The sequence below is a fragment of the Stenella coeruleoalba genome, assembly GCF_951394435.1.
Source record: "Stenella coeruleoalba genome assembly, chromosome: 1".
NCBI lineage: Eukaryota > Metazoa > Chordata > Mammalia > Artiodactyla > Delphinidae > Stenella > Stenella coeruleoalba.
In genome coordinates, this window is record NC_137169.1 from 122,937,361 (window position 1) to 122,960,162 (window position 22,802).

The 22,802-nt window shown below is 44.0% G+C and overlaps 1 long non-coding RNA gene across 14 annotated transcripts in view; it reads right to left on the bottom strand.

The window, feature by feature from the left end:
- The window catches only part of LOC307186525, a 2,785,769-nt gene that overhangs the window by 1,943,732 nt on the left and 819,235 nt on the right, over positions 1–22,802 (bottom strand). For 13 of the 14 annotated variants that reach the window (XR_013828351.1, XR_013828352.1, XR_013828362.1 and 10 more), the window contains one exon: positions 6,147–6,228. The exons of the other annotated variant lie outside the window; for it this stretch is intronic. This is a non-coding gene — a long non-coding RNA (uncharacterized lncRNA). The remainder of the gene's footprint in view (positions 1–6,146; positions 6,229–22,802) is intronic. 14 annotated transcript variants of the gene reach the window in all.

A 22,802-nucleotide genomic window follows, 5' to 3' on the forward strand; every position in this document is an offset into this window, starting at 1 on the left:
ACAGAACAGAACAGGGTCTCAAATTTAGAAAACCAACTTATGCTTGCTTAAGGGTAAAGGTGAGTTGGGGTGCTGCATAAAACCAGAGATTGAAATGAGCACAGATAAAGTTCCTTAAGTCAAATATGGAATAGACAAGAGCTACTCCTTGCTCAACGAAATGGACTCAACACCGCATATTAAACGCCTAAGAATGTACCTGACTAGTAAGTATCTTAAAACCTATGGATTGCTATGTCTCCGAAAGAGAATCAAGCATGTGTACAGGGGCATAAACGCAGCAGTGATAGGATTGGAGAGGTTCGGTGAGCAAATGAAGACCCTTTGAAGTCATATTGCATGGTACCCATTACACGGGTCTCAACTCTCCAGGTTTAAGGTATTCTTCCTTCAGCTAAAACATGCATGTGGAACCCAAGTATGATCAACCATGTGAACGGGAGACGTGTTCAAATATGTCTCAGTTTTCCTCCCCTGGTACTCGGGTGCAACATTCCAGACGCTTTACTAACACTCTCCCCACTTGGAGAGTCAGCGCCTTTAACCTCCTGTTTGGCCCAGTTTGCAATTTCTGCGGAAGATGAACAGGAATAGCAAGAACCAATGAGAGGCTAGCTGGAGGTGTCTGGACGGGCAAATTTAACTCTCATTTCCCACCAGGAATAGGAAATAACCAAAGGCTCAGCGTGCCGTACCGGAACCAGATTAGGGCCTGAAGCCATCCTGCGGTGTTGCGGCCAGCTCAAAAGAAAGCGAGTTGAAGAAAGGAGCTCAGGGGCACTGTAATTCACAAACCTGCAGAGTTATAAATGACAGCTATCGTCCAAAAATAGACTGAAGTAAGGCTGCCAAGAGGACTTGAAAGCGGGGCAGAATTGCAGGAAACCGATTTCAGGAGGTAGACTGGAATTGCATTGAAAGCATAGGAAAAGAGGCAGAACGTCCACAATGATGCACTTGGCCAAAAAGGGCGTATGCGTTTTTTCCTGAATATATTCAGGAAAAAACGCATACGCCCTTTTTGGCCAACCAAGCAAGCTTGCAAAGGAAATCTGCACTACAATGAAGTCTCACTTCCCCCCGGTCAAAAGGGCCATCTGAAAAAAGTGTAAAATCCAGAAAGGCAGGACAGGCCATGGAGAACTGGGAGCCTTGTTATGCTGATGGGCGGGATGTAAATTGCCAACAGACACTCGGGAGAAGTGTATGGTGTTTCCTGAAACATCTAAAAAACAAAGCAACAGAGCCTAGGGCACTGCCACTTATGGTCCTATAGCTTAGGGAAATTAAAATCAAAAAGACACAGCCACCCCAAAGTTTGGGACGCCTCTGTTTACAAGAACCTTGTTTACAGTACAAGTTCAACATCGCAGAAAGTGAAAAATGGATAAAGAAGTTGTGGTATTTACTTACAAAGCAATATCACTCAGCAATGAAATCTGTGTCATCAGGCCCTTAGCAGCACAATGAGTGGATTCAGGTATGATGATTCTAACTGAAGTAAGTCACACAGAAAAAGAAACATCATAAGATATCAGTAATACACGGAATGTAAACTTGGCTACACAGGAACTGAATTACAGAACAGAACAGGGTCTCAAATTTAGAAAACCAACTTATGCTTGCTTAAGGGTAAAGGTGAGTTGGGGTGCTGCATAAAACCAGAGATTGAAATGAGCACAGATAAAGTTCCTTAAGTCAAATATGGAATAGACAAGAGCTACTCCTTGCTCAACGAAATGGACTCAACACCGCATATTAAACGCCTAAGAATGTACCTGACTAGTAAGTATCTTAAAACCTATGGATTGCTATGTCTCCGAAAGAGAATCAAGCATGTGTACAGGGGCATAAACGCAGCAGTGATAGGATTGGAGAGGTTCGGTGAGAAATGAAGACCCTTTGAAGTCATATTGCATGGTACCCATTACACGGGTCTCAACTCTCCAGGTTTAAGGTATTCTTCCTTCAGCTAAAACATGCATGTGGAACCCAAGTATGATCAACCATGTGAACGGGAGATGTGTTCAAATATGTCTCAGTTTTCCTCCCCTGGTACTCGGGTGCAACATTCCAGATGCTTTACTAACACTCTCCCAACTTGGAGAGTCAGCGCCTTTAACCTCCTGTTTGGCCCAGTTTGCAATTTCTGCGGAAGATGAACAGGAATAGCGAGAACCAATGAGAGGCTAGCTGGAGGTGTCTGGACGGGCAAATTTAACTCTCATTTCCCACCAGGAAGAGGAAATAACCAAAGTCTCAGCGCGCCGTAACGGAACCATATTAGGGCCTGAAGCCATCCTGCGGTGTTGCGGCCAGCTCAAAAGAAAGCGAGTTGAAGAAAGGAGCTCAGGGGCACTGTAATTCACAAACCTGCAGAGTTATAAATGACAGCTATCATCCAAAAATAGACTGAAGTAAGGCTGTCAAGAGGACTTGAAAGTGGGGCAGCATTGCAGGAAACCGATTTCAGGAGGTAGACTGGAATTGCATTGAAAGCATAGGAAAAGAGGCAGAACGTCCACAATGATGCACTTGGCCAAAAAGGGCATATGCGTTTTATCCTGAATATATTCAGGAAAAAATGCATACGCCCTTTTTGACCAACCAAGCAAGCTTGCAAAGGAAATCTGCACTACAATGAAGTCTCACTTCCCCCCGGTCAAAAGGGCCATCTGAAAAATGTGTAAAATCCAGAAAGGCAGGACAGGCCATGGAGAACTGGGAGCCTTGTTATGCTGATGGGCGGGATGTAAATTGCCAACAGACACTCGGGAGAAGTGTATGGTGTTTCCTGAAACATCTAAAAAACAAAGCAACAGAGCCTAGGGCACTGCCACTTATGGTCCTATAGCTTAGGGAAATTAAAATCAAAAAGACACAGCCACCCCAAAGTTTGGGACGCCTCTGTTTACAAGAACCTCGTTTACAGTACAAGTTCAACATCGCAGAAAGTGAAAAATGGATAAAGAAGTTGTGGTATTTACTTACAAAGCAATATCACTCAGCAATGAAATCTGTGTCATCAGGCCCTTAGCAGCACAATGAGTGGATTCAGGTATGATGATTCTAACTGAAGTAAGTCACACAGAAAAAGAAACATCATAAGATATCAGTAATACACGGAATGTAAACTTGGCTACAAAGGAACTGAATTACAGAACAGAACAGGTTCTCAAATTTAGAAAACCAACTTATGCTTGCTTAAGGGTAAAGGTGAGTTGGGGTGCTGCATAAAACCAGAGATTGAAATGAGCACAGATAAAGTTCCTTAAGTCAAATATGGAATAGACAAGAGCTACTCCTTGCTCAACGAAATGGACTCAACACCGCATATTAAACGCCTAAGAATGTACCTGACTAGTAAGTATCTTAAAACCTATGGATTGCTATGTCTCCGAAAGAGAATCAAGCATGTGTACAGGGGCATAAACGCAGCAGTGATAGGATTGGAGAGGTTCGGTGAGCAAATGAAGACCCTTTGAAGTCATATTGCATGGGATCCATTCCACGGGTTTCAACTACCCAGGTTTAAGGTATTCTTCCTTCAGCTAAAACATGCATGTGGAACCTAGAGTATGATCAACCATGTGATCGGGAGACGTGTTCAAATATGTCTCAGTTTTCCTCCCCTGGTACTCGGGTGCAACATTCCAGACGCTTTACTAACACTCTCCCCACTTGGAGAGTCAGTCCCTTTAACCTCCTGTTTGGCCCAGTTTGCAATTTCTGCGGAAGATGAACAGGAATAGCGAGAACCAATGAGAGGCTAGCTGGAGGTGTCTGGACGGGCAAATTTAACTCTCATTTCCCACCAGGAAGAGGAAATAACCAAAGGCTCAGCATGCCGGGCCGGAACCAGATTAGGGCCTGAAGCCATCCTGCGGTGTTGCGGCCAGCTCAAAAGAAAGCGAGTTGAAGAAAGGAGCTCAGGGGCACTGTAATTCACAAACCTGCAGAGTTATAAATGACAGCTATCGTCCAAAAATAGACTGAAGTAAGGCTGCCAAGAGGACTTGAAAGCGGGGCAGAATTGCAGGAAACCGATTTCAGGAGGTAGACTGGAATTGCATTGAAAGCATAGGAAAAGAGGCAGAACGTCCACAATGATGCACTTGGCCAAAAAGGGCGTATGCGTTTTTTCCTGAATATATTCAGGAAAAAACGCATACGCCCTTTTTGGCCAACCAAGCAAGCTTGCAAAGGAAATCTGCACTACAATGAAGTCTCACTTCCCCCCGGTCAAAAGGGCCATCTGAAAAAAGTGTAAAATCCAGAAAGGCAGGACAGGCCATGGAGAACTGGGAGCCTTGTTATGCTGATGGGCGGGATGTAAATTGCCAACAGACACTCGGGAGAAGTGTATCGTGTTTCCTGAAACATCTAAAAAACAAAGCAACAGAGCCTAGGGCACTGCCACTTATGGTCCTATAGCTTAGAGAAATTAAAATCAAAAAGACACAGCCACCCCAAAGTTTGGGACGCCTCTGTTTACAAGAACCTCGTTTACAGTACAAGTTCAACATCGCAGAAAGTGAAAAATGGATAAAGAAGTTGTGGTATTTACTTACAAAGCAATATCACTCAGCAATGAAATCTGTGTCATCAGGCCCTTAGCAGCACAATGAGTGGATTCAGGTATGATGATTCTAACTGAAGTAAGTCACACAGAAAAAGAAACATCATAAGATATCAGTAATACACGGAATGTAATCTTGGCTACACAGGAACTGAATTACAGAACAGAACAGGGTCTCAAATTTAGAAAACCAACTTATGCTTGCTTAAGGGTAAAGGTGAGTTGGGGTGCTGCATAAAACCAGAGATTGAAATGAGCACAGATAAAGTTCCTTAAGTCAAATATGGAATAGACAAGAGCTACTCCTTGCTCAACGAAATGGACTCAACACCGCATATTAAACGCCTAAGAATGTACCTGACTAGTAAGTATCTTAAAACCTATGGATTGCTATGTCTCCGAAAGAGAATCAAGCATGTGTACAGGGGCATAAACGCAGCAGTGATAGGATTGGAGAGGTTCGGTGAGCAAATGAAGACCCTTTGAAGTCATATTGCATGGTACCCATTACACGGGTCTCAACTCTCCAGGTTTAAGGTATTCTTCCTTCAGCTAAAACATGCATGTGGAACCCAAGTATGATCAACCATGTGAACGGGAGACGTGTTCAAATATGTCTCAGTTTTCCTCCCCTGGTACTCGGGTGCAACATTCCAGACGCTTTACTAACACTCTCCCCACTTGGAGAGTCAGCGCCTTTAACCTCCTGTTTGGCCCAGTTTGCAATTTCTGCGGAAGATGAACAGGAATAGCGAGAACCAATGAGAGGCTAGCTGGAGGTGTCTGGACGGGCAAATTTAACTCTCATTTCCCACCAGGAAGAGGAATTAACCAAAGGCTCAGCATGCCGGGCCGGAACCAGATTAGGGCCTGAAGCCATCCTGCGGTGTTGCGGCCAGGTCACAAGAAAGCGAGTTGAAGAAAGGAGCTCAGGGGCACTGTAATTCACAAACCTGCAGAGTTATAAATGACAGCTATCGTCCAAAAATAGACTGAAGTAAGGCTGCCAAGAGGACTTGAAAGCGGGGCAGAATTGCAGGAAACCGATTTCAGGAGGTAGACTGGAATTGCACTGAAAGCATAGGAAAAGAGGCAGAACGTCCACAATGATGCACTTGGCCAAAAAGGGCGTATGCGTTTTTTCCTGAATATATTCAGGAAAAAACGCATACGCCCTTTTTGGCCAACCAAGCAAGCTTGCAAAGGAAATCTGCACTACAATGAAGTCTCACTTCCCCCTGGTCAAAAGGGCCATCTGAAAAAAGTGTAAAATCCAGAAAGGCAGGACAGGCCATGGAGAACTGGGAGCCTTGTTATGCTGATGGGCGGGATGTAAATTGCCAACAGACACTCGGGATAAGTGTATGGTGTTTCCTGAAACATCTAAAAAACAAAGCAACAGAGCCTAGGGCACTTCCACTTATGGTCCTATAGCTTAGGGAAATTAAAATCAAAAAGACACAGCCACCCCAAAGTTTGGGACGCCTCCGTTTACAAGAACCTCCTTTACAGTACAAGTTCAATATCAAAGAAAGTGAAAAATGGATAAAGAACTTGTGGTACTTACGTACAATACAGTATCACTCAGCAATGAAATCTATGTCATCAGGCCCGTAGCAGCATAATGAGTGGATTCAGGTACGATGATTCTAACTGAAATAAGTCACACAGAAAAAGAAACATCATAAGATATCACTAATACACGGAATGTAAACTTGGCTACACAGGAACTGAATTACAGAACAGAACAGGGTCTCAAATTTAGAAAACCAACTTATGCTTGCTTAAGGGGAAAGGTGAGTTGGGGTGCTGCATAAAACCAGAGATTGAAATGAGCACAGATAAAGTTCCTTAAGCCAAATATGGAATAGACAAGAGCTACTCCTTGCTCAACGAAATGGACTCAACACCCCATATTAAACGCCTAAGAATGTACCTGACTAGTAAGTATCTTAAAACCTATGGATTGCTATGTCTCCAAAAGAGAATCAAGCGTGTGTACAGGGGCATAAACGCAGCAGTGATAGGATTGGAGAGGTTCGGTGAGCAAATGAAGACCCTTTGAAGTCATATTGCATGGTACCCATTCCACGGGTCTCAACTCTCCAGGTTTAAGGTATTCTTCCTACAGCTAAAACATGCATGTGGAACCCAGAGTATGATCAACCATGTGAACGGGAGACGTGTTCAAATATGTCTCAGTTTTCCTCCCCTGGTACTCGGGTGCAACATTCCAGACGCTTTACTAACACTCTCCCCACTTGGAGAGTCAGCGCCTTTAACCTCCTGTTTGGCCCAGTTTGCAATTTCTGTGGAAGATGAACAGGAATAGCGAGAACCAATGAGAGACTAGCTGGAGGTGTCTGGACGGGCAAATTTAACTCTCATTTCCCACCAGGAAGAGGAATTAACCAAAGGCTCAGCATGCCGGGCCGGAACCAGATTAGGGCCTGAAGCCATCCTGCGGTGTTGCGGCCAGCTCAAAAGAAAGCGAGTTGAAGAAAGGAGCTCAGGGGCACTGTAATTCACAAACCTGCAGAGTTATAAATGACAGCTATCGTCCAAAAATAGACTGAAGTAAGGCTGCCAAGAGGACTTGAAAGCGGGGCAGAATTGCAGGAAACCGATTTCAGGAGGTAGACTGGAATTGCATTGAAAGCATAGGAAAAGAGGCAGAACGTCCACAATGATGCACTTGGCCAAAAAGGGCGTATGCGTTTTTTCCTGAATATATTCAGGAAAACACGCATACGCCCTTTTTGGCCAACCAAGCAAGCTTGCAAAGGAAATCTGCACTAAAATGAAGTCTCACTTCCCCCCGGTCAAAAGGGCCATCTGAAAAAAGTGTAAAATCCAGAAAGGCAGGACAGGCCATGGAGAACTGGGAGCCTTGTTATGCTGATGGGCGGGATGTAAATTGCCAACAACCACTCGGGAGAAGTGTATGGTGTTTCCTGAAACATCTAAAAAACAAAGCAACAGAGCCTAGGGCACTTCCACTTATGGTCCTATAGCTTAGGGAAATTAAAATCAAAAAGACACAGCCACCCCAAAGTTTGGGACGCCTCTGTTTACAAGAACCTAGTTTACAGTACAAGTTCAACATCGCAGAAAGTGAAAAATGGATAAAGAAGTTGTGGTATTTACTTACAAAGCAATATCACTCAGCAATGAAATCTGTGTCATCAGGCCCTTAGCAGCACAATGAGTGGATTCAGGTATGATGATTCTAACTGAAGTAAGTCACACAGAAAAAGAAACATCATAAGATATCAGTAATACACGGAATGTAAACTTGGCTACACAGGAACTGAATTACAGAACAGAACAGGGTCTCAAATTTAGAAAACCAACTTATGCTTGCTTAAGGGTAAAGGTGAGTTGGGGTGCTGCATAAAACCAGAGATTGAAATGAGCACAGATAAAGTTCCTTAAGTCAAATATGGAATAGACAAGAGCTACTCCTTGCTCAACGAAATGGACTCAACACCGCATATTAAACGCCTAAGAATGTACCTGACTAGTAAGTATCTTAAAACCTATGGATGGCTATGTCTCCGAAAGAGAATCAAGCATGTGTACAGGGGCATAAACGCAGCAGTGATAGGATTGGAGAGGTTCGGTGAGCAATTGAAGACCCTTTGAAGTCATATTGCATGGTACCCATTCCACGGGTTTCAACTACCCAGGTTTTAGGTATTCTTCCTTCAGCTAAAACATGCATGTGGAACCCAGAGTATGATCAACCATGTGATCGGGAGACGTGTTCAAATATGTCTCAGTTTTCCTCCCCTGGTACTCGGGTGCAACATTCCAGACGCTTTACTAACACTCTCCCCACTTGGAGAGTCAGCGCCTTTAACCTCCTGTTTGGCCCAGTTTGCAATTTCTGCGGAAGATGAACAGGAATAGCGAGAACCAATGAGAGGCTAGCTGGAGGTGTCTGGACGGGCAAATTTAACTCTCATTTCCCACCAGGAAGAGGAAATAACCAAAGGCTCAGCATGCCGTGCCGGAACAAGATTAGGGCCTGAAGCCATCCTGCGGTGTTGCGGCCAGGTCACAAGAAAGCGAGTTGAAGAAAGGAGCTCAGGGGCACTGTAATTCACAAACCTGCAGAGTTATAAATGACAGCTATCGTCCAAAAATAGACTGAAGTAAGGCTGCCAAGAGGACTTGAAAGCGGGGCAGAATTGCAGGAAACCGATTTCAGGAGGTAGACTGGAATTGCATTGAAAGCATAGGAAAAGAGGCAGAACGTCCACAATGATGCACTTGGCCAAAAAGGGCGTATGCGTTTTTTCCTGAATATATTCAGGAAAAAACGCATACGCCCTTTTTGGCCAACCACGCAAGCTTGCAAAGGAAATCTGCACTACAATGAAGTCTCACTTCCCCCCGGTCAAAAGGGCCATCTGAAAAAAGTGTAAAATCCAGAAAGGCAGGACAGACCATGGAGAACTGGGAGCCTTGTTATGCTGATGGGCGGGATGTAAATTGCCAACAGACACTCGGGAGAAGTGTATGGTGTTTCCTGAAACATCTAAAAAACAAAGCAACAGAGCCTAGGGCACTGCCACTTATGGTCCTATAGCTTAGGGAAATTAAAATCAAAAAGACACAGCCACCCCAAAGTTTGGGACGCCTCTGTTTACAAGAACCTCGTTTACAGTACAAGTTCAACATCGCAGAAAGTGAAAAATGGATAAAGAAGTTGTGGTATTTACTTACAAAGGAATATCACTCAGCAATGAAATCTATGTCATCAGGCCCGTAGCAGCATAATGAGTAGATTCAGGTACGATGATTCTAACTGAAATAAGTCACACAGAAAAAGAAACATCATAAGATATCACTAATACACGGAATGTAAACTTGGCTACACAGGAACTGAATTCCAAAACAGAACAGGTTCTCAAATTTAGAAAACCAACTTATGCTTGCTTAAGGGGAAAGGTGAGTTGGGTTGCTGCATAAAACCAGAGATTGAAATGAGCACAGATAAAGTTCCTTAAGCCAAATATGGAATAGACAAGAGCTACTCCTTGCTCAACGAAATGGACTCAACACCGCATATTAAACGCCTAAGAATGTACCTGACTAGTAAGTATCTTAAAACCTATGGATGGCTATGTCTCCGAAAGAGAATCAAGCATGTGTACAGGGGCATAAACGCAGCAGTGATAGGATTGGAGAGGTTCGGTGAGCAATTGAAGACCCTTTGAAGTCATATTGCATGGTACCCATTCCACGGGTTTCAACTACCCAGGTTTTAGGTATTCTTCCTTCAGCTAAAACATGCATGTGGAACCCAGAGTATGATCAACCATGTGATCGGGAGACGTGTTCAAATATGTCTCAGTTTTCCTCCCCTGGTACTCGGGTGCAACATTCCAGACGCTTTACTAACACTCTCCCCACTTGGAGAGTCAGCGCCTTTAACCTCCTGTTTGGCCCAGTTTGCAATTTCTGCGGAAGATGAACAGGAATAGCGAGAACCAATGAGAGGCTAGCTGGAGGTGTCTGGACAGGCAAATTTAACTCTCATTTCCCACCAGGAAGAGGAAATAACCAAAGGCTCAGCATGCCGTGCCGGAACCAGATTAGGGCCTGAAGCCATCCTGCGGTGTTGCGGCCAGGTCACAAGAAAGCGAGTTGAAGAAAGGAGCTCAGGGGCACTGTAATTCACAAACCTGCAGAGTTATAAATGACAGCTATCGTCCAAAAATAGACTGAAGTAAGGCTGCCAAGAGGACTTGAAAGCGGGGCAGAATTGCAGGAAACCGATTTCAGGAGGTAGACTGGAATTGCATTGAAAGCATAGGAAAAGAGGCAGAACGTCCACAATGATGCACTTGGCCAAAAAGGGCGTATGCGTTTTTTCCTGAATATATTCAGGAAAAAACGCATACGGACTTTTTGGCCAACCAAGCAAGCTTGCAAAGGAAATCTGCACTACAATGAAGTCTCACTTCCCCCCGGTCAAAAGGGCCATCTGAAAAAAATGTAAAATCCAGAAAGGCAGGACAGACCATGGAGAACTGGGAGCCTTGTTATGCTGATGGGCGGGATGTAAATTGCAAACAGACACTCGGGAGAAGTGTATGGTGTTTCCTGAAACATCTAAAAAACAAAGCAACAGAGGCTAGGGCACTGTCACTTATGGTCCTATAGCTTAGGGAAATTAAAATCAAAAAGACACAGCCACCCCAAAGTTTGGGACGCCTCTGTTTACAAGAACCTCGTTTACAGTACAAGTTCAACATCGCAGAAAGTGAAAAATGGATAAAGAAGTTGTGGTATTTACTTACAAAGGAATATCACTCAGCAATGAAATCTATGTCATCAGGCCCTTAGCAGCACAATGAGTGGATTCAGGTATGATGATTCTAACTGAAATAAGTCACACAGAAAAAGAAACATCATAAGATATCAGTAATACACGGAATGGAAACTTGGCTACACAGGAACTGAATTACAGAACAGAACAGGGTCTCAAATTTAGAAAACCAACTTATGCTTGCTTAAGGGTAAAGGTGAGTTGGGGTGCTGTATAAAACCAGAGATTGAAATGAGCACAGATAAAGTTCCTTAAGTCAAATATGGAATAGACAAGAGCTACTCCTTGCTCAACGAAATGGACTCAACACCGCATATTAAACGCCTAAGAATGTACCTGACTAGTAAGTATCTTAAAACCTATGGATTGCTATGTCTCCGAAAGAGAATCAAGCATGTGTACAGGGGCATAAACGCAGCAGTCATAGGATTGGAGAGGTTCGGTGAGCAAATGAAGACCCTTTGAAGTCATATTGCATGGTACCCATTACACGGGTCTCAACTCTCCAGGTTTAAGGTATTCTTCCTTCAGCTAAAACATGCATGTGGAACCCAAGTATGATCAACCATGTGAACGGGAGACGTGTTCAAATATGTCTCAGTTTTCCTCCCCTGGTACTCGGGTGCAACATTCCAGACGCTTTACTAACACTCTCCCCACTTGGAGAGTCAGCGCCTTTAACCTCCTGTTTGGCCCAGTTTGCAATTTCTGCGGAAGATGAACAGGAATAGCGAGAACCAATGAGAGGCTAGCTGGAGGTGTCTGGACGGGCAAATTTAACTCTCATTTCCCACCAGGAAGAGGAATTAACCAAAGGCTCAGCATGCCTTGCCGGAACCAGATTAGGGCCTGAAGCCATCCTGCGGTGTTGCGGCCAGGTCACAAGAAAGCGAGTTGAAGAAAGGAGTTCAGGGGCACTGTAATTCACAAACCTGCAGAGTTATAAATGACAGCTATCGTCCAAAAATAGACTGAAGTAAGGCTGCCAAGAGGACTTGAAAGCGGGGCAGAATTGCAGGAAACCGATTTCAGGAGGTAGACTGGAATTGCATTGAAAGCATAGGAAAAGAGGCAGAACGTCCACAATGATGCACTTGGCCAAAAAGGGCGTATGCGTTTTTTCCTGAATATATTCAGGAAAAAACGCATACGCCCTTTTGGCCAACCAAGCAAGCTTGCAAAGGAAATCTGCACTACAATGAAGTCTCACTTCCCCCCGGTCAAAAGGGCCATCTGAAAAAAGTGTAAAATCCAGAAAGGCAGGACAGGCCATGGAGAACTGGGAGCCTTGTTATGCTGATGGGCGGGATGTAAATTGCCAACAACCACTTGGGAGAAGTGTATAGTGTTTCCTGAAACATCTAAAAAACAAAGCAACAGAGCCTAGGGCACTTCCACTTATGGTCCTATAGCTTAGGGAAATTAAATCAAAAAGACACAGCCACCCCAAAGTTTGGGACGCCTCCGTTTACAAGAACCTCGTTTACCGTACAAGTTCAATATCACAGAAAGTGAAAAATGGATAAAGAACTTGTGGTACTTATGTACAATGCAGTATCACTCAGCAATGAAATCTATGTCATCAGGCCCGTAGCAGCATAATGAGTGGATTCAGGTACGATGATTCTAACTGAAATAAGTCACACAGAAAATGAAACATCATAAGATATCACTAATACACGGAATGTAAACTTGGCTACACAGGAACTGCATTCCAAAACAGAACAGGGTCTCAAATTTAGAAAACCAACTTATGCTTGCTTAAGGGTAAAGGTGAGTTGGGGTGCTGCATAAAACCAGAGATTGAAATGAGCACAGATAAAGTTCCTTAAGCCAAATATGGAATAGACAAGAGCTACTCCTTGCTCAACGAAATGGACTCAACACCCCATATTAAACGCCTAAGAATGTACCTGACTAGTAAGTATCTTAAAACCTATGGATTGCTATGTCTCCGAAAGAGAATCAAGCATGTGTACAGGGGCATAAACGCAGCAGTGATAGGATTGGAGAGGTTCGATGAGCAAATGAAGACCCTTTGAAGTCATATTGCATGGTACCCATTCCACGGGTCTCAACTCTCCAGGTTTAAGGTATTCTTCCTTCAGCTAAAACATGCATGTGGAACCCAGAGTATGATCAACCATGTGAATGGGAGACGTGTTCAAATATGTCTCAGTTTTCCTCCCCTGGTACTCGGGTGCAACATTCCAGACGCTTTACTAACACTCTCCCTACTTGGAGAGTCAGTGCCTTTAACCTCCTGTTTGGCCCAGTTTGCAATTTCTGCGGAAGATGAACAGGAATAGCGAGAACCAATGAGAGACTAGCTGGAGGTGTCTGGACGGGCAAATTTAACTCTCATTTCCCACCAGGAAGAGGAAATAACCAAAGGCTCAGCGTGCCGTGCCAGAACCAGATTAGGGCCTGAAGCCATCCTGCGGTGTTGCGGCCAGCTCAAAAGAAAGCGAGTTGAAGAAAGGAGCTCAGGGGCACTGTAATTCACAAACCTGCAGAGTTATAAATGACAGCTATCGTCCAAAAATAGACTGAAGTAAGGCTGCCAAGAGGACTTGAAAGCGGGGCAGAATTGCAGGAAACCGATTTCAGGAGGTAGACTGGAATTGCATTGAAAGCATAGGAAAAGAGGCAGAACGTCCACAATGATGCACTTGGCCAAAAAGGGCGTATGCGTTTTTTCCTGAATATATTCAGGAAAAAACGCATACGCCCTTTTTGGCCAACCAAGCAAGCTTGCAAAGGAAATCTTCACTAAAATGAAGTCTCACTTCCCCCCGGTCAAAAGAGCCATCTGAAAAAAGTGTAAAATCCAGAAAGGCAGGACAGGCCATGGAGAACTGGGAGCCTTGTTATGCTGATGGGCGGGATGTAAATTGCCAACAACCACTCGGGAGAAGTGTATGGTGTTTCCTGAAACATCTAAAAAACAAAGCAACAGAACCTAGGGCACTTCCACTTATGGTCCTATAGCTTAGGGAAATTAAAATCAAAAAGACACAGCCACCCCAAAGTTTGGAACGGCTCTGTTTACAAGAACCTCGTTTACAGTACAAGTTCAACATCGCAGAAAGTGAAAAATGGATAAAGAAGTTGTGGTATTTACTTACAAAGCAATATCACTCAGCAATGAAATCTGTGTCATCAGGCCCTTAGCAGCACAATGAGTGGATTCAGGTATGATGATTCTAACTGAAATAAGTCACACAGAAAAAGAAACATCATAAGATATCAGTAATACACGGAATGTAAACTTGGCTACACAGGAACTGAATTACAGAACAGAAAAGGGTCTCAAATTTAGAAAACCAACTTATGCTTGCTTAAGGGTAAAGGTGAGTTGGTGTGCTGCATAAAACCAGAGATTGAAATGAGCACAGATAAAGTTCCTTAAGCCAAATATGGAATAGACAAGAGCTACTCCTTGCTCAACGAAATGGACTCAACACCGCATATTAAACGCCTAAGAATGTACCTGACTAGTAAGTATCTTAAAACCTATGGATTGCTATGTCTCCGAAAGAGAATCAAGCATGTGTACAGGGGCATAAACGCAGCAGTGATAGGATTGGAGAGGTTCGGTGAGCAAATGAAGACCCTTTGAAGTTATATTGCATGGTACCCATTCCACGGGTTTCAACTACCCAGGTTTTAGGTATTCTTCCTTCAGCTAAAACATGCATGTGGAACCCAGAGTATGATCAACCATGTGATCGGGAGACGTGTTCAAATATGTCTCAGTTTTCGTACCCTGGTACTCGGGTGCAACATTCCAGACGCTTTACTAACACTCTCCCGACTTGGAGAGTCAGTGTCTTTAACCTCCTGTTTGGCCCAGTTTGCAATTTCTGCGGAAGATGAACAGGAATAGCGAGAACCAATGAGAGACTAGCTGGAGGTGTCTGGACGGGCAAATTTAATTCTCATTTCCCACCAGGAAGAGGAATTAACCAAAGGCTCAGCGTGCCGTGCCGGAACCAGATTAGGGCCTGAAGCCATCCTGCGGTGTTGCGGCCAGGTCACAAGAAAGCGAGTTGAAGAAAGGAGCTCAGGGGCACTGTAATTCACAAACCTGCAGAGTTATAAATGACAGCTATCGTCCAAAAATAGACTGAAGTAAGGCTGCCAAGAGGACTTGAAAGCGGGGCAGAATTGCAGGAAACCGATTTCAGGAGGTAGACTGGAATTGCATTGAAAGCATAGGAAAAGAGGCAGAACGTCCACAATGATGCACTTGGCCAAAAAGGGCGTATGCGTTTTTTCCTGAATATATTCAGGAAAAAACGCATACGCCCTTTTTGGCCAACCAAGCAAGCTTGCAAAGGAAATCTGCACTACAATGAAGTCTCACTTCCCCCCGGTCAAAAGGGCCATCTGAAAAAAGTGTAAAATCCAGAAAGGCAACAGGCCATTGAGAACTGGGAGCCTTGTTATGCTGATGGGCGGGATGTAAATTGCCAACAGACACTCGGGAGAAGTGTATGGTGTTTCCTGAAACATCTAAAAAACAAAGCAACAGAGCCTAGGGCACTTCCACTTATGGTCCTATAGCTTAGGGAAATTAAAATCAAAAAGACACAGCCACCCCAAAGTTTGGAAGGGCTGTGTTTACAAGAACCTCGTTTACAGTACAAGTTCAACATCGCAGAAAGTGAAAAATGGATAAAGAAGTTGTGGTATTTACTTACAAAGCAATATCACTCAGCAATGAAATCTGTGTCATCAGGCCCTTAGCAGCACAATGAGTGGATTCAGGTATGATGATTCTAACTGAAATAAGTCACACAGAAAAAGAAACATCATAAGATATCAGTAATACACGGAATGGAAACTTGGCTACACAGGAACTGAATTACAGAACAGAACAGGGTCTCATATTTAGAAAACCAACTTATGCTTGCTTAAGGGTAAAGGTGAGTTGGGGTGCTGCATAAAACCAGAGATTGAAATGAGCACAGATAAAGTTCCTTAAGCCAAATATGGAATAGACAAGAGCTACTCCTTGCTCAACGAAATGGACTCAACACCGCATATTAAACGCCTAAGAATGTACCTGACTAGTAAGTATCTTAAAACCTATGGATTGCTATGTCTCCGAAAGAGAATCAAGCATGTGTACAGGGGCATAAACGCAGCAGTGATAGGATTGGAGAGGTTCGGTGAGCAAATGAAGACCCTTTGAAGTCATATTGCATGGTACCCATTCCACGGGTTTCAACTACCCAGGTTTTAGGTATTCTTCCTTCAGCTAAAACATGCATGTGGAACCCAGAGTATGATCAACCATGTGATCGGGAGACGTGTTCAAATATGTCTCAGTTTTCGTACCCTGGTACTCGGGTGCAACATTCCAGACGCTTTACTAACACTCTCCCTACTTGGAGAGTCAGTGCCTTTAACCTCCTGTTTGGCCCAGTTTGCAATTTCTGCGGAAGATGAACAGGAATAGTGAGAACCAATGAGAGACTAGCTGGAGGTGTCTGGACGGGCAAATTTAACTCTCATTTCCCACCAGGAAGAGGAATTAACCAAAGGCTCAGTGTGCCGTGCCAGAACCAGATTAGGGCCTGAAGCCATCCTGCGGTGTTGCGGCCAGCTCAAAAGAAAGCGAGTTGAAGAAAGGAGCTCAGGGGCACTGTAATTCACAAACCTGCAGAGTTATAAATGACAGCTATCGTCCAAAAATAGACTGAAGTAAGGCTGCCAAGAGGACTTGAAAGCGGGGCAGAATTGCAGGAAACCGATTTCAGGAGGTAGACTGGAATTGCATTGAAAGCATAGGAAAAGAGGCAGAACGTCCACAATGATGCACTTGGCCAAAAAGGGCGTATGCGTTTTTTCCTGAATATATTCAGGAAAAAACGCATACGCCCTTTTTGGCCAACCAAGCAAGCTTGCAAAGGAAATCTGCACTACAATGAAGTCTCACTTCCCCCCGGTCAAAAGGGCCATCTGAAAAAAGTGTAAAATCCAGAAAGGCAGGACAGGCCATGGAGAACTGGGAGCCTTGTTATGCTGATGGGCGGGATGTAAATTGCCAACAGACACTCGGGAGAAGTGTATGGTGTTTCCTGAAACATCTAAAAAACAAAGCAACAGAGCCTAGGGCACTTCCACTTATGGTCCTATAGCTTAGGGAAATTAAAATCAAAAAGACACAGCCACCCCAAAGTTTGGAACGGCTCTGTTTACAAGAACCTCGTTTACAGTACAAGTTCAACATCTCAGAAAGTGAAAAATGGATAAAGAAGTTGTGGTATTTACTTACAAAGCAATATCACTCAGCAATGAAATCTGTGTCATCAGGCCCTTAGCAGCACAATGAGTGGATTCAGGTATGATGATTCTAACTGAAATAAGTCACACAGAAAAAGAAACATCATAAGATATCAGTAATACACGGAATGGAAACTTGGCTACACAGGAACTGAATTACAGAACAGAACAGGGTCTCAAATTTAGAAAACCAACTTATGCTTGCTTAAGGGTAAAGGTGAGTTGGGGTGCTGCATAAAACCAGAGATTGAAATGAGCACAGATAAAGTTCCTTAAGCCAAATATGGAATAGACAAGAGCTACTCCTTGCTCAACGAAATGGACTCAACACCGCATATTAAACGCCTAAGAATGTACCTGACTAGTAAGTATCTTAAAACCTATGGATTGCTATGTCTCCGAAAGAGAATCAAGCATGTGTACAGGGGCATAAACGCAGCAGTGATAGGATTGGAGAGGTTCGGTGAGCAAATGAAGACCCTTTGAAGTCATATTGCATGGTACCCATTCCACGGGTTTCAACTACCCAGGTTTTAGGTATTCTTCCTTCAGCTAAAACATGCATGTGGAACCCAGAGTATGATCAACCATGTGATCGGGAGACGTGTTCAAATATGTCTCAGTTTTCCTCCCCTGGTACTCGGGGGCAACATTCCAGACGCTTTACTAACACTCTCCCCACTTGGAGAGTCAGCGCCTTTAACCTCCTGTTTGGCACAGTTTGCAATTTCTGTGGAAGATGAACAGGAATAGCGAGAACCAATGAGAGGCTAGCTGGAGGTGTCTGGACGGGCAAATTTAACTCTCATTTCCCACCAGGAAGAGGAAATAACCAAAGGCTCAGCGTGCCGTACTGGAACCAGATTAGGGCCTGAAGCCATCCTGCGGTGTTGCGGCCAGCTCAAAAGAAAGCGAGTTGAAGAAAGGAGCTCAGGGGCACTGTAATTCACAAACCTGCAGAGTTATAAATGATAGCTATCGTCCAAAAATAGACTGAAGTAAGGCTGCCAAGACGACTTGAAAGCGGGGCAGAATTGCAGGAAACCGATTTCAGGAGGTAGACTGGAATTGCATTGAAAGCATAGGAAAAGAGGCAGAACGTCCACAATGATGCACTTGGCCAAAAAGGGCGTATGCGTTTTTTCCTGAATATATTCAGGAAAAAACGCATACGCCCTTTTTGGCCAACCAAGCAAGCTTGCAAAGGAAATCTGCACTACAATGAAGTCTCACTTCACCCCGGTCAAAAGGGCCATCTGAAAAAAGTGTAAAATCCAGAAAGGCAGGACAGGCCATGGAGAACTGGGAGCCTTGTTATGCTGATGGGCGGGATGTAAATTGCCAACAACCACTCGGGAGAAGTGTATGGTGTTTCCTGAAACATCTAAAAAACAAAGCAACAGAACCTAGGGCACTTCCACTTATGGTCCTATAGCTTAGGGAAATTAAAATCAAAAAGACACAGCCACCCCAAAGTTTGGAACGGCTCTGTTTACAAGAACCTCGTTTACAGTACAAGTTCAACATCGCAGAAAGTGAAAAATGGATAAAGAAGTTGTGGTATTTACTTACAAAGCAATATCACTCAGCAATGAAATCTGTGTCATCAGGCCCTTAGCAGCACAATGAGTGGATTCAGGTATGATGATTCTAACTGAAATAAGTCACACAGAAAAAGAAACATCATAAGATATCAGTAATACACGAAATGTAAACTTGGCTACACAGGAACTGAATTACAGAACAGAACAGGGTCTCAAATTTAGAAAAGCAACTTATGCTTGCTTAAGGGGAAAGGTGAGTTGGGGTGCTGCATAAAACCAGAGATTGAAATGAGCACAGATAAAGTTCCTTAAGGCAAATATGGAATAGACAAGAGCTACTCCTTGCTCAACGAAATGGACTCAACACCGCATATTAAACGCCTAAGAATGTACCTGACTAGTAAGTATCTTAAAACCTATGGATTGCTATGTCTCCAAAAGAGAATCAAGCGTGTGTACAGGGGCATAAATGCAGCAGTGATAGGATTGGAGAGGTTCGGTGAGCAAATGAAGACCCTTTGAAGTCATATTGCATGGGACCCATTCCACGGGTCTCAACTCTGCAGGTTTAAAGTATTCTTCCTTCAGCTAAAACATGCAGGTGGAACCCAGAGTACGATCAACCATGTGAACGGGAGACGTGTTCAAATATGTCTCAGTTTTCCTCCCCTGGTACTCGGGTGCAACATTCCAGACGCTTTACTAACACTCTCCCCACTTGGAGAGTCAGCGCCTTTAACCTCCTGTTTGGCCCAGTTTGCAATTTCTGCGGAAGATGAACAGGAATAGCGAGAACCAATGAGAGACTAGCTGGAGGTGTCTGGACGGGCAAATTTAACTCTCATTTCCCACCAGGATGAGGAAATAACCAAAGGCTCAGCATGCCGTGCCGGAACCAGATTAGGGCCTGAAGCTATCCTGCGGTGTTGCGGCCAGGTCACAAGAAAGCGAGTTGAAGAAAGGAGCTCAGGGGCACTGTAATTCACAAACCTGCAGAGTTATAAATGACAGCTATCGTCCAAAAATAGACTGAAGTAAGGCTGCCAAGAGGACTTGAAAGCGGGGCAGAATTGCAGGAAACCGATTTCAGGAGGTAGACTGGAATTGCATTGAAAGCATAGGAAAAGAGGCAGAACGTCCACAATGATGCACTTGGCCAAAAAGGGCGTATGCGTTTTTTCCTGAATATATTCAGGAAAAAACGCATACGCCCTTTTTGGCCAACCAAGCAAGCTTGCAAAGGAAATCTGCACTACAATGAAGTCTCACTTCCCCCCGGTCAAAAGGGCCATCTGAAAAGAGTGTAAAATCCAGAAAGGCAGGACAGGCCATGGAGAACTGGGAGCCTTGTTATGCTGATGGGCGGGATGTAAATTGCCAACAACCACTGGGGAGAAGTGTATGGTGTTTCCTGAAACATCTAAAAAACAAAGCAACAGAGCCCAGGGCACTGCCACTTATGGTCCTATAGCTTAGGGAAATTAAAATCAAAAAGACACAGCCACCCCAAAGTTTGGGACGCCTCTGTTTACAAGAACCTCGTTTACAGTACAAGTTCAACATCGCAGAAAGTGAAAAATGGATAAAGAACTTGTGGTATTTACTTACAACGCAGTATCACTCAGCAATGAAATCTATGTCATCAGGCCCGTAGCAGCATAATGAGTGGATTCAGGTACGATGATTCTAACTGAAATAAGTCACACAGAAAATGAAACATCATAAGATATCACTAATACACGGAATGTAAACTTGGCTACACAGGAACTGCATTCCAAAACAGAACAGGGTCTCAAATTTAGAAAACCAACTTATGCTTGCTTAAGGGTAAAGGTGAGTTGGGGTGCTGCATAAAACCAGAGATTGAAATGAGCACAGATAAAGTTCCTTAAGTCAAATATGGAATAGACAAGAGCTACTCCTTGCTCAACGAAATGGACTCAACACCGCATATTAAACGCCTAAGAATGTACCTGACTAGTAAGTATCGTAAAACCTATGGATTGCTATGTCTCCAAAAGAGAATCAAGCGTGTGTACAGGGGCATAAACGCAGCAGTGATAGGATTGGAGAGGTTCGGTGAGCAAATGAAGACCCTTTGAAGTCATATTGCATGGTACCCATTACACGGGTCTCAACTCTCCAGGTTTAAGGTATTCTTCCTTCAGCTAAAACATGCATGTGGAACCCAAGTATGATCAACCATGTGAACGGGAGACGTGTTCAAATATGTCTCAGTTTTCCTCCCCTGGTACTCGGGTGCAACATTCCAGACGCTTTACTAACACTCTCCCCACTTGGAGAGTCAGCGCCTTTAACCTCCTGTTTGGCTCAGTTTGCAATTTCTGCGGAAGATGAACAGGAATAGCGAGAACCAATGAGAGGCTAGCTGGAGGTGTCTGGACAGGCAAATTTAACTCTCATTTCCCACCAGGAAGAGGAAATATCCAAAGGCTCAGTGTGCCGTGCCGGAACCAGATTAGGGCCTGAAGCCATCCTGCGGTGTTGCGGCCAGCTCAAAAGAAAGCGAGTTGAAGAAAGGAGCTCAGGGGCACAGTAATTCACAAACCTGCAGAGTTATAAATGACAGCTATCGTCCAAAAATAGACTGAAGTAAGGCTGCCAAGAGGACTTGAAAGCGGGGCAGAATTGCAGGAAACCGATTTCAGGAGGTAGACTGGAATTGCATTGAAAGCATAGGAAAAGAGGCAGAACGTCCACAATGATGCACTTGGCCAAAAAGGGCGTATGCGTTTTTTCCTGAATATATTCAGGAAAAAACGCATACGCCCTTTTTGGCCAACCAAGCAAGCTTGCAAAGGAAATCTGCACTACAATGAAGTCTCACTTCCCCCCGGTCAAAAGGGCCATCTGAAAAAAGTGTAAAATCCAGAAAGGCAGGACAGGCCATGGAGAACTGGGAGCCTTGTTATGCTGATGGGCGGGATGTAAATTGCCAACAACCACTCGGGAGAAGTGTATGGTGTTTCCTGAAACATCTAAAAAACAAAGCAACAGAACCTAGGGCACTTCCACTTATGGTCCTATAGCTTAGGGAAATTAAAATCAAAAAGACACAGCCACCCCAAAGTTTGGGACGCCTCTGTTTACAAGAACCTCGTTTACAGTACAAGTTCAACATCGCAGAAAGTGAAAAATGGATAAAGAACTTGTGGTATTTACTTACAACGCAGTATCACTCAGCAATGAAATCTATGTCATCAGGCCCGTAGCAGCATAATGAGTGGATTCAGGTACGATGATTCTAACTGAAATAAGTCACACAGAAAAAGAAACATCATAAGATATCACTAATACACGGAATGTAAACTTGGCTACACAGGAACTGCATTCCAAAACAGAACAGGGTCTCAAATTTAGAAAACCAACTTATGCTTGCTTAAGGGTAAAGGTGAGTTGGGGTGCTGCATAAAACCAGAGATTGAAATGAGCACAGATAAAGTTCCTTAAGTCAAATATGGAATAGACAAGAGCTACTCCTTGCTCAACGAAATGGACTCAACACCGCATATTAAACGCCTAAGAATGTACCTGACTAGTAAGTATCGTAAAACCTATGGATTGCTATGTCTCCAAAAGAGAATCAAGCGTGTGTACAGGGGCATAAACGCAGCAGTGATAGGATTGGAGAGGTTCAGTGAGCAAATGAAGACCCTTTGAAGTCATATTGCATGGTACCCATTACACGGATCTCAACTCTCCAGGTTTAAGGTATTCTTCCTTCAGCTAAATCATGCATGTGGAACCCAAGTATGATCAACCATGTGATCGGGAGACGTGTTCAAATATGTCTCAGTTTTCGTACCCTGCTACTCGGGTGCAACATTTCAGACGGTTTACTAACACTCTCCCTACTTGGAGAGTCAGTGTCTTTAACCTCCTGTTTGCCCCAGTTTGCAATTTCTGCGGAAGATGAACAGGAATAGCGAGAACCAATGAGAGACTAGCTGGAGGTGTCTGGACGGGCAAATTTAACTCTCATTTCCCACCAGGAAGAGGAATTAACCAAAGGCTCAGCGTACCG